The sequence below is a fragment of the Cyprinodon tularosa genome, unplaced genomic scaffold (assembly GCF_016077235.1).
Source record: "Cyprinodon tularosa strain WSP-4 unplaced genomic scaffold, ASM1607723v1 ctg536, whole genome shotgun sequence".
Lineage (NCBI taxonomy): Eukaryota > Metazoa > Chordata > Actinopteri > Cyprinodontiformes > Cyprinodontidae > Cyprinodon > Cyprinodon tularosa.
The window spans coordinates 3,421-16,517 of NW_024039270.1; the positions used below are offsets into that span (position 1 = coordinate 3,421).

Below are 13,097 nucleotides of genomic sequence, written 5' to 3' on the forward strand. Positions count from 1 at the left end.
AGAGTTTAGACCACGAATGATTCGGATGATGTGATTAAGTCTGTAACTCAAAGAAAACAATGGGGCTATTTGACTTTTCCAGTCTCAAACTAATAGGAATATATTATAGCTGTAGTCACTGAAGGATCTTTTTTTTTTAATTGTTGAGTATTTTTTCCCTTGATTAATTTGAGAGATTTGCCAAGGCTGGAACTACTGGCACAGCAGGAGGTCATCTAAAATGGCTCAAAGTGTTGTGGGAAAGTGCATTGAGTTAAAGATATTGATCAAGGTCTATTCCCTTTTGTTAACATAATGTATGTATCCATTTAAATCAAGGCTCATGACACTGACAAAACATCTGTAGACAGGCAACCTAGCAGGTAATTTATATATATATAAAAAAAAAAGAATTAGGCTCCTTAACCTTGGATTTTAATCCAACTAAGATGTCCATGACTAAAGTTACACGTGATGCTACCCTATATCTTATATGAGCAGAATGTTTATCGTCAAGTCCGGCCACACTGATATGACTATTGCCACATTTGCAATAGGTTATCGTTTCCACCTTCACATAATGAGCAGAACCTCTGTTTGCTGAAGGTTTGTCTTGGTTTTAATTATTATGAGTATATCAGCAGGATGATGAGCACACAGATGAAGGGCTATTCAGTCAGAAAGCTGTACACTGTATAGAATGCAATCTTGTATGCTGCTTTCAGGGAAAACTAATTGAACCTTGATGCCGCCCTCTATGACTACCCTCAGGAGTAATCAAGAGATCTTAAACATTAATCCATATTGTATTTAAGTATTAACAGTAATCATTGTGAAATTTTCCAAAATGGCTTCTAAAACATTATGATGTATTTTTTTACATACTGATGAAGTTATGCTGTCATATTATACTGTACAAATAAGTTGTTAGTCAGGCAGATCAGCTAGAATCTTGATGAATATGTATCTCCAATGAACCATAGCTTGTAAATCCTCCCTCTTCATCTCCTCCTCCTTCTCCTTGTCCCTGATGGAAAAAAAATAGAATCCAAGGATTTTCACTGAAAGCCTGACAGGTACACACTATACAATCTGCGACCTGAAAGACCCACAACCTCCTTCAGTCTCCCAGCAACCAGTACAGTCGACCCTGCATGATCTCTCTTTCACAGTTTCTGTTACTCCAGCTGATTCTGTAGCTCATTCCTGTACCTATATGTATAACTTTATCTGCACAAAGAGAGCATTGTTTGGTAATGTTAAGAGAAAAAAAGATGCTGATTAGCAGGATTCCAGTGTTATCAGTCCTTCCTCAAGTTCTAGAATATCTGATGCCTCACCAGTGCCTATACATTCTGGTTACAATGCTGATGCCATAACTCCCCTAAAGCTTGATTTATGCCTGACAAGTCCACAAGGGAAATTACACAATTTTTAGTTTTCACACTCCTCCCTGCAGCATCCATTTAACAGAATTTCAGGACCCCCAGATCTAACTATATGGAAGGATCTACACAGAAAAACACTGCAAGTGTGAAACATCTCCTACTAGTGAAGGTTTGCAAATGTAAAAATCTAGAGACAATCTATGATTCAACTCATAAATACCACTACTATTAAAACATTGTGAAAAAGTTTTGGACACCACAAAGAGGTTTTCATAAAGTAAATGGTCTATTTTTTCTACTTCCTCCTGTACTGTGTTTTTAGAAGCTTGCTGTTTGTGCTGTAGATACCCGCCTGTACTGTGGTACTAGAAGCTTGCTGTTTGTGCTGTAGATACCCTTCTGAAGCCAGTCAGTATCAGGGAAAAGCTTCAGAGAGGATACAAAACTGCAGACGTTGTAACGGGTGGTTCATTTTCCGAGCAGATCACCATGCATCAGGCATAAACAAACCCTAAGCTCCACCCTGACATGCTGCCAATCCCATTGTGACAGATTTGTGCAGGATTGTCAGGGCATGAGGGGAATCCAGTATGTCCTTGCTACAGTACATGTGGACCTCAACAAGACATGTTTCAGTTTAGAAGACCTGTATTAAAGCTGCAGTCTGTAACATTGAGGAGAGAGCAGACTTCGACTGAAAATTTGAAGAAAAACAGGTTTCACGCCACTCCCCCACCCTCTCTGCTTCACTCATGCCCCACCTCCAAGCTCCACCCCTCTCACAGCATCTGCGCGGCTACCGCATGCGACCAGAAGGGGGGGGGGGGGGGGGGGGGGGGGCGGGATTCAGCGTGTGTGAGCTGTGATTGACACTCCATCAGACGCTCCTCTGGCTGTGATTGGTTGTTTTGACTCGTCCCGAATTATTCTTTCCAGATTGAAATACAGGCAGTAGGCGGTACCAATTGAAGCAGTTTTTTTCACAGGTTACATATCACATGCACTGCTGTCTGGGCATAGGGACAGTTTTAGCCAATATGACAAAAAAGTGATTTTTAAAAACTTACAGACTTCAGCTTTAAGTAGATTTTGGCAAGCATACTTCTGTTATTTAAAGGTTAGATAGATTAAATATCTTACCATCAAAAATCTAATTTATTTCCAATCAACTTTTTTAGAGGATCACAAAGAAATGGTGGAGTAAAAAATTGTCTTTACAACAGAGAGCAGTTTTTTCAACAATGCTATACTACTTTAGTAATAATTTACATAACTGTAGTGTGCCATTGCATGAAAACAAGACATCCGTCTGTGGTCAGCAGTTTTATAACGTTTAGTGCTTTCCACTGTGCTTGCTGGAACTGCTATTGTCACATTTTTGACTAAGGAGGAGCCATTTACTGAGGTCTGTATCTAAGTGAGTGTATTGCAAAAATACAAAACTCATCTGAAAAATTTGAAATGTCAATGCATCTTGACTGAAAAATATATTGTGATTAAATAAATTCAGAGATATGCTTCAAACTAATAAATTAATTAGATGAAATGAGACAGAAGGGACTAATAATTAAAAAAGGTACAAAAGCTGAAATTAGGGTGAATTGACACACTTTATTGTAAAGGTGCTTTCAAGCTGCTGCTTTTGTAAGTGTAAAATATATACAAGGTATGATTTTAATGTGAAGTCGATTATGAATATGCAAACATTTTTGAGCTAAAGATCATATTGCAGTTAACTTAGTTTTTGCCTGATCCTGGTAAAACTACATATTTTATTATTCTGATGCAACTCTGTGAAAATCTTAAGTGTATTTACTTCTACAAACCAAGGATTTAATATGATTCAATCCTATGGTTAGAACCTGCTGTAGTTCTAACGTAAGGTACATAAGTTTTTTTTTTTTTTTGGAAAAAACTCACCAGAGGTTGATCTGTCCACTATGGTGCAACAAATATTAAATAAAACCTGCAGTTTGCTGAGCAAATTGTAAAGCATTTGGTTGAACATGCAGTTAAAGGGTTAAATAGGCTGATCAGTACTTTCTTAGCAGTAAGAAAAGCTAAAAGATCCCACAAAAAGTACATAAACTAGGTGTTATACATTAACGAGACACAGTGCTTTTAATAGTTAATTAGTGCTCCCGACAATGTCTTCTAAGGTTAGGTTGTTGTGAATATCTTAATTTTAACTCTAAACAAATTAGCTTTTTGATTGTTTATTAAAGGTAAACTTAAAATATTTATTTTTATGCTTGCCTCATGAAGTAACATACCTAGCTGTAATTTCTACTGTATGCTGCTTGCCTTTCAGAGTATCTGCATGCAGAGCCCTCCATCCATTTTCCTTCAAAGCAGAAATGCTCTTCGCGCTCCTGTTTGGGTCGTAAGTGAACCATTTTTGTTTATTTTAAATTATAAAAAAGTATTTATTATAAATAAATCTGTTTTCATGTGTGGATTAGGCGGGTGTTTCATTAGAAAACTTCATGATGTTTTGGCTGTATTAAAGGCAAAGCATGCGTGATGTAAAAAAAGATGGATTTTAGCAAAAATTAATCTACCAATATCAAACTTTTTTCTAATTCTTTCTTGTTTATCTATGCCTGTTTTGAAAGGAGACATTAGTTTGCTCACAAAAACTCTGAAACAAAGGAAAGAGCATATTGTGCCTATGCAGTATGTACAATTCTCAGTAGAAGTATAAACTTAACACACCTGCGGGTGCACAGATATCTGCTTAATGCGTGGGCGGCTTTTTAAACTATGCCACCAGAACGTACTGTTCTTTGTGAGTGTTACTTTTGTTGATATGATGGTATGTGAGGAAGATGAATAAACATTTTTCTGAATTTTCATTGAAATGTTTTTGTTAACTCTGCACAGTAATGCAATGTGATATGCAGGTAATGAGGCTGTGATATGCTACTATTCTGTTGCTATTTTAAGGCCTATGTTGACTTCAGTAGTGCACTTCATTTTATAATCTTTGCCAATCTAAACTAATCTTAGCCGTCGAAAAGATATAAGATGTTTGTTAGTTCATTCCCTGTAAAACAAAAGATACTATTGTAGTTTACAATTGTGAAGTGGAAGAACTATGAAGTTCTGTTCACCAAATAGTTTATTTTTTTTCTATAAAGCCATGAAGTAAATATATCTTTATATATTCAGAGACTAAAATGAATGCACTTATACCTAAATATTGTTATTTAGACTGGTTGTATGTTCAGAGTGGATGTCCTGCAAGAAGGTAAGCCTCTACCCCAGTCTCAGGTCTTTTCTCCTTTCCAATTTTTTTTTTCCCCAGGAAAATCCTGGATTTAGCTCCATCCATCTACCTATAAACTCTGAGCAGCTTTCCTGTCCTTGCTTGCAGTACATGTTCTACCATGTAGACGGTATGTAAAGTTATGTATACAAGCCACATAGTCTTATCTGGGCTAATCTTGTCTACATGACTTGTGGCAAACTATTTAATAAAACATTGGAGTTTGAGATCAAAAAGTGTACAAATTGGTAAAAAATTGGAGTGTATCATATGTTTTGCAGTACAGTAGAATATAGTGCTCTGTAATAATTTTGGAAATGCTTGAATTCACTGTTTTAAGTAACACAATATAATAGTGTTACAGTTGTACACTCTATGGAAGAAGCTATCTGTTTATCTATAAACAGTCTCACTTATAAAATAAAAATCATATACATCATAAGATTGAGGCAACCTGAGCATTTTAAAACCACATATTTAAACCTCCTTATGCTGTCCTATTTTCTTCAGGCTGTGGTTATAAATATCAAAGCATCCTGTCAGGTACATGTTCTCTGCTGTGACCATTAAGTAGTCCCACTTTGCAGTGGCCTGGTTGGAGGAGCTGATCTGCCACTACAGAATAGAAAGAAATAAGACATTTTGTTGCCAATTATTTCAGAGTTACAATTTAATTTTATACATATTTCCCTGAAAGAGTATTACAGCATTTTTTGCAGTTCAATAATAGAACAGTGAAAATGTTCTGCTTTACTTGCCAATGAAAATGTGGCCTGGAATTTACTGGAATCTAATAAAACCCTCTCAGTCCTGACACAATGTTGACTTTTCCTTATTGCATTTATTAGTTATGTCATGAAACCGTGACCTTCAATGAGTATGCTTAGTCTGACATTATCATGATTCCACAGAGGAACATTACAAGTTGTGTAAAACGCACAATTCTTGCCATTAAGAAAACTTATGTTAAGCAACATATTTAGAGGTTGTGCAATTGCATTTATTTCTTAAGCTTCTTAAGTTGAAAAACACACTAGTTAATTTACATAGGCACTTTATTATTTCAAATGGAGTGACAAAAACATACATGAAAAACAGTTTTTTTTGTTTTATCTATTTTTGTGTGTCATTTCACCATTTCTAATTTTATTAACTCATGTTTTTTTAACTGAATCATCTTAGTTTTTTTTTTTTTTATCCATTTATTTATTTTTATTTTTAAAAGCCATAAGCTGTACTATTGTGTGCCAATTAATCCAGCATCTGAACATGCAACTGTGTTTTTAAGGAATGTGTTTAAACAGTGTTTAATTTTTTTGGTTTTTACTCTGTATAATTTAGGTTTTCTACAGTTTAATATGCTGGTTAAGATTCTCAGTCATCCAGGGTAATAGTCATTCCGAATAAGTTAAAAAACAAAGCACTGGACTTTCTTTTACAAATTTGAAGATGTTTTGCTTCCCATCCAGGAAGCTTTTTCAATTCAATTCAAATGCCGGTTAATAGTTACTCAGTGACTTCTAAAGTCAGATTAAACCTCCAAATTATAGTCCACCAGAATATACTGAATCATCAGTCATACCTACAAGGACTTTTAAATGTCCTTGTAGGTATGCCAGTTCAGCTCTGTTTCATCTTACACATAAATCTGATGCATTTAAATATTAAGCTAGCTTAATTGTTATGTTTCTACAGTACAGAAGAGCTGTAAGGTTGTTAAAAAGCAAACAACACAATAAAAAGATGACTTCCTTAAATAAAGATATCTGATGTGATTATTCTAAAGAGTTGATAGAAAATACAAGGAGGTGGGCGAAGAATGTACTGTAAGAAAAAAAGTGACAAAAACTGATTAGAAAATGTTCTGCCCAATCCTGAAGTGGTTCAGTGATAAAGTAATGTTTTTCCTTTCTAAGGGAGCTGCTGAGGGTTAAAATTAGAAGTTAAATGATGGAATAGAATAGCATATGTATTGTTTTTTACAGGTATAACCAAATTGTTTCTGTCCCTTTCAGTTGACACCGATGATGTTTACACTACTTTTGTAAGCAAAATATAATCCATTAAATGAGATCAAAAAACTTATGGAGTGAAATAAATATTTTCTGTATGATTCAATACTATCTATTCTTTTCCTTTCATATTTATAAACAGTATTTGTTTTTGTCAAAAAAAAAAAACATGCAAAGATTCTAAATCTAAAACTTTCGAAAGCAGTTGGTGAACCTCTTACAGTGGTATTTGTTATCTCTCTATGTTTGTTTGGACCGATTCAGTAAAACTACTCAGGGTTTGCATAGAATATGCTGGTTATGTAGTGCATTACACAGAGAGGGCAGCATCAAATTTTAATGATGGATGAGGAAAATCCGCATTAAAAATAGAGTTCTCTTTAAATTGGGTGAAAGTTGTTTTTTACTGCGCTATTCATAAGAAACTTCTGCATCATGCTTGCCCCATTTCCATGTAAATGGTGTTTACTTTTTCACCCTGACAACCACCACATTCTACATTATTTCCTTTTATCTGTTGTAGCATAAGGCACCTTTATACCCATTCAAAGCTTCTCATCAAAAAAATATGTGATGTGTTTCTTTGTAGGTTTAATTAAGCCCTTGGCATGTGCAAAGGAGCAGAAGGAAGCGGGCATACCCGATGTTATAATCTTGATGTACAACACGTCTTTATGTAGATGACTAGCACCCACTATGGTGGGACAGTATACGCTTTCATAAGGAGAGTCAAAGTTTCGTTAGAGCCTCAAAGCAACTATTATGCTTTGCTCTGGTTTGTAAAATGTAAATTTTAGCAGAGATATGCAACAAAAAAATGGTGCTACCTGAAAGATGTTTTGATAGCTTTCAATCCCACCATCCCAATCTGCTTGATGTCAACTGCTTCACAACCTTCCATGTGAGGTGAAATGTGTTTGAACATCTTTCCCTCTATAAACACATCATCATCACTTTCCGAGCTCCCTCCCCGCCAGGGGCCCAGCAGTAGCTGTAGAGCAAAGGCTGCCACATCAGAGACTCCTCCAGAGAACTCACAGTCAGCAGCAGCATCCTAAGAGGTGGGGAGGTGGCAGAGCATGAAAGGATCCATCAGGAATTATGTAGATCAACACAAAACCAGAAAAGTAGTAGAATTTATACTGCCCCCTAGCTGTGAAGCAGATAAAGACACAGGTGGCATAAAAAATCAAAACATATTAAGGGTGAGCATTGGAGGGATGTGATGAAAATGATTATATTTATGAGATACTTCAAAAATACTTTCCCTGAAAGTGTATATTCATCTAGACAGTGTCTAGACAGTGACAGTGTCTTGCAAAAAATATATTATGTAATCCAAACCGTGTTCCATTTCCATTAGGTCTTAAATTATTTTTTTTTAAACTGGATTTTTTTTTTTTTTTGCAATCTGGAAAGAGGAAAAACCACTGCAAATGTAACACCTAATCTTACAGGTGACATAGTGAGAACGAATATCAGGGTAATAACCAAGAGGCCTGTGATAACACTGGAAGAGCTTAAGAGATCTACAGTTTAGGTGAGAGAACCAATTTAATTGAAACAGTGGCAAAATGAACGCCTCTGCAAAAAGAAACTAATAAGAAGTCCAGTTTTCCAGTTTAAATTAGAGTAAATAGATTGGTTAAAGTGGTCTAAGAAAGATAAGACCTAAATGTAACCTTTTGGAATTTACTGTGTATCAGAAAATGTATATCTCTACAAGAACATGGCAGTAACAATGGAGGAATAGTTTTAAAGCAACAAGGTTCTAGTGACCTTTTTTACTATAAAGACGTGTTCTAACACAGAACCTGAGAGGTTTATATGCAGAAAAAAGGGTTTAGTTCAACAGCTAACCTTATAGTAGATGAGGGAACTATACCCAGTGTTCCAATGTGTACATCATCAACACAGGAATAGAACTGTGCTATCCTGATAAACCAGACTTAATGTGAGATTAAATGTGTAATTTAGTCTGGCCCCGATGCATGAGACAGACTGTCTGTGCCTATTGGCCAATGCTCTGACCAATGAGCGCAACTGACTGTGATGTAGTAAGTGCCACAGAAAGCTGGTGGGGGTGTGTAAACAAACAGGCAGTTGGAAAAACCGTGAATACGTCCTCCTTAAAAATGAATTAAATGCTCAAGTTTCAACGAAAACCCTAAGTGTAATCCTTCCAAAACTGATTCTAAAGCTGAATCAAAAATCAGCATCAGAGCCAGCAGTCCTTCAAACACGACTATGCCAAGAGAGGGCCGCTGCAGAAGGGCTGCAGTTAGCCCTGGCTGCCGTTAGCCTCGGAGCTCCGCTGGTTGCTGTGGCCCTCTCAACTTCGGAAATTGTTTTTTTAATTACGCATTAAATAGCTAAATGGACCATATAGCAATGCTTTAAAGTATAATATTCTTGCCACAAATGATCTTAAAACATACTTTTATTGAACAACAGCGACAGAAAAGAGAACTTTTAACTTTCAATGGGGCGCTCCATTGAAAGCTGCTGCTGCCGCAGTGCATGCTGCTGTTTAATAGTTGTTGCCATCTTCCTTGTTGTGCTTTCTCCAGCGTCGTGCAGCTTTGTCGTCAAGCCCCCAAAACCCCGCCCGCTTTGCATCCAAAAATTCAAAACACATCTCTGCGTTGGAATTGGCCCGCCAGTTCTAGGGCCTGGGGAATTGATCGAGGCCAGACCAAACTCACAGGCAAAAACGATTTTGGCAGCTGGCGGGTGGGGCTAGTTTACTTACTTACTTACTTTACTTTATAGAACATATAACATACATTTAGATGAGATGATAACAGAGTGGAGCCAAATGCAGAAAATATTGGGAAGTAGTTTTGAGGTATCAGTAGTTCATAGTAGGTGCAGTAAATCTAGAAATTGTTCAGTTTGACTTGGAATGCCTGAAATTACTAATTGAGACACATTTCTGTAAACACTCTGTCATCTATCTATATAAATATACCCATTTAACAAACTGCAGTAGACAAGTTGAACTTTTACTTCCAAATGTTTTCACATTGCATCACTTTTATCTAAAACTCGGGCCTGATGGATTGCATGCTATTTATCATTAGAATTTTTTCATTCTGTTATCACTGACTCTTTGAGCTATTGTCAAAATCCTCTTCTGTCATTATGAAGTCAGCTGCTTTGTATTCCCAGTTCATTTGTCTTTCATAGTTGTCAGTGCAGTAAGAAGGTATGACAGCGGCAACTAGGAGGCCCTTGTCTAATTGACAGTCTAACCTTCCAGGGAAGCAACAGTGAAGTTATCTGAATATTCACTACATAAATCAATCCTCTTCATAGGCCTCTACATATATGAAGCATTTAACATGGGTGAGAAAAGGGGTTTGAGCATTTTGGTAGAAATCGGAGTTAATTGAAGCACATTTTAAGAAAAAGGACATTTAAAGTTGTCCTACATTGAGCATATATGTCTTAAAATCGGACAGACAATTATTTTACTTAGATGTTGCTTTACCAATGTCAGTGTATGTATAGTAGAACTTGCTCACATTAGAATTGATAATTATCAGTTTCAATGTACAAATGTTTTTTCTTTCTATCATTTATTATGGTTGCAGTAGATTCATTAGCATTAGTTTAAATATATGTATTTCATTTACCAACCTGCACCTGGCTTAAGTTGTTACTACACAACTGCATGATACATTTATAGCTACTACTAAAGACTAAATAACAAACATCCAATTATGTTATCATTACTCACATCATCATTAGAAACATTCAGTTTAGATTTCTATTGTATAAAAACCAAATCTTTTCATTAAATAATTAAAATAACAGCAACCAGATAAAGGTACAGGGAATATACACCTTGTACAAGAAAAGAATATAAATTTGCGGCGTTTGCAGCTAAAATGGCTACAGTTGGAGCAGCAAGACAGGGGTGAGATGGATGCTGACGTTAGCTGCATTTTGTAGTTAAATAGGGAAAGGGGAGGCTGCTGCCATGGTTCTAAGCAGCAGTTGGTTGGACCGCAATTCTGTCTCTCTTGTACTCCTTTCCCAATGACCGAAAAACCTGTTCAATTCTGGGAACAATCCTCTTTTAGTGGCATTGTGAACAGCTCACTGATGCATGTCTACCCGGGTCAAACAACTCGGCAAGCGACCCGCATTAAAATTGCCTCGGCCTAATCGGCATGCTGTAGGTACACCAGAGCTGGACGTCAACACACCGTACCAGTCACCTCTGATCTAACAAGCCAAAACAGGAGAACTGGTGGGAGGGTTTCAGAGTGACAAAAGTGCGAAACAATAAAGCACACTTATTACGCCCTGGCTTACTTACATGTTGCTCTCCATTAGTTACTTTTTTGAATTCTATCGCACTGGTGAAATCATCAACGCAAACACAGTTTAATGGTGCCACCAGACACACAGCTACGGGGGGACAGATGCCATGCATGCAGCATTGTTAGAGGGTCAACTTATGTTTGAAAAACATGGTTTGATGCTCTATTTTCAGTGGGAAAGAGGCTGCTGTCTGCACAGAACAATGAGGCTGCCAGTATGAGGTCACCGTGCGTTACCAAAACGGCAGAGCCAAGTATTTTCCTCTTTATTGCAGAGTGGGCGACAATGATGGGCTTCTAACAGCACTGGTGACATCGGAGATGCATGGCCTGCTGGTAGCTGTAGTTAGATTCTTTTGCATATAACTGCATACAGTATGCGAATTAAAAGAAACTTAATTTCTAGAATATCAACAAATTAGGTCTATAATAAAATACAGATTTAAGATTAACGGAGCCTGTCTACAAATGCCACCAAAAGGATCTACTACTGTCCAAAATATTAGGACAGTAGTATTTATCCATAATACATGAGTCTTCATTACTTCCCACTGGGAAATTTGAAACTGGTTTATCAATTAGGCTTGATCAGAATGTATTTTCTACAATCTTACAGAACCCTTAGCATGACTAAAAATCCTGATTTACAACTAATTTGATACAAAATTCTTCATAGAGTACACTATACAGGCCAATGGATTTTTGAGATGGGTTTTGCACAGTCTGATATTTGCTTGCAATACCCGAGTAATGAACCAGATGACTATATACATGCATTGGGGTTATCCACTCCTGTAAAGAGGTTCTGGTGTCTGGTATGTGAGGAACTGTGAGATTTAATACTCCAACCTGCCCATCACCCTGTTTACTGGGTAACCTAGATTATGTCACCTTAGACAGCAATTCCCTCTATGTCATCTTTACATCCCTATGTATCACAAAGAAAACTGTCCTCATGAACTGGAAAAATATAAACAATCAACAGTAACTAATAACCAGTACATATACATTATGTTAGATTATATTAATCTAGAGCTAGGCCCTGCCTCATCTCTAAATCAATCTCTCTAGAAACCTTTGATCTTCTACCTTTCCTAGTAGGACTGTTTATCCTGTTTCTTTGTCAGGTGGGTTGCTGGAAAGGTTAGATCTACATCTATTTCCTGAGCTTTAATGACAAAACCGAATACACACACACAAAAAGCTGGTAGTCCTCTTCAGTTTTATATTTCAACAAGTGACACTACAGTTGTCTTAAAGAGCTCTTCGGTATTGAGCAGCAACACCTTAAATAAGATCTAAGGATATCCTCCCCTAACTCCATAGTCTTTGCAGCCATTACTCTGTGTCTGATTCCCTGGAATATTGATGTCCTTAAGTGAGCTTCCCAGGTGTCTGGAGGCGAGTAAATGCTATAAAGATTGCTTTTAGGGGGCTTAGGCTATCTTATTGGGACAGCTTAAAAGCTGACACACAAGGGGGGTCTTTTAGAGACCCAATGTATTAATGCGTAATAGGTTAGTATTCCTACAAGTACTACAAGTACTCTGCAAACTACAGAAGTTGTAATACTGATTCTACATACATCAGGATTCTGAAAGATTTTTTTCTCTTCTATAGTGAAAGCTTACAAATTCTAAATTGCTAAAATTGTTCATTAAAAGGTTATATATATATATATATATATATATATATATATATATATATATCATGGCAGCACAAGAACAGGCACTCTGTACAAGATCCATAGAGGCGGAGGTCTACCACACCAGGCAGGACCCCCGTTGCAGACTGTGCAAAGATGCCTCTGAAACAATACATATTTTTACATAACAACAGGGTGTAAAATGCAGGCAGGAAGTGCATACATGGAACGCCATAACCAGGTAGCTATCATAGTGTACAGGAACATCTGCAATGAGTATGGGCTGGAAGACTTAAGGTCAAAATGGAAGACACCTCCTAAGGTAGTTGAGAATGACCGAGCTAAGATCCTATGGGACTTCAAGATCCAGACTGACAAACTAGTGATGAAACAAACCAGACATCGTGTTGATCGACAAACAGCAGTAGAAGGCAGTAGTGATAGATGTGGCAATCCCAAGCGACAGCAACATCA

The 13,097-nt window shown here is 36.9% G+C and overlaps 1 protein-coding gene across 2 annotated transcripts in view; it reads left to right on the forward strand.

The window, feature by feature from the left end:
• Positions 1 to 3,673: 3,673 nt before the first annotated feature.
• lingo2 (leucine rich repeat and Ig domain containing 2) overlaps positions 3,674 to 13,097 on the forward strand; it is a 213,649-nt gene continuing 204,225 nt past the window's right edge. Inside the window, exons 1-2 of one of the 2 annotated variants that reach the window (XM_038304510.1) lie at positions 3,674 to 3,750; positions 4,675 to 4,765. The gene's annotated coding sequence lies outside the window, so the exon portion shown is untranslated. The remainder of the gene's footprint in view (positions 3,751 to 4,674; positions 4,766 to 13,097) is intronic. The other variant, XM_038304509.1, reaches the window with a different exon arrangement.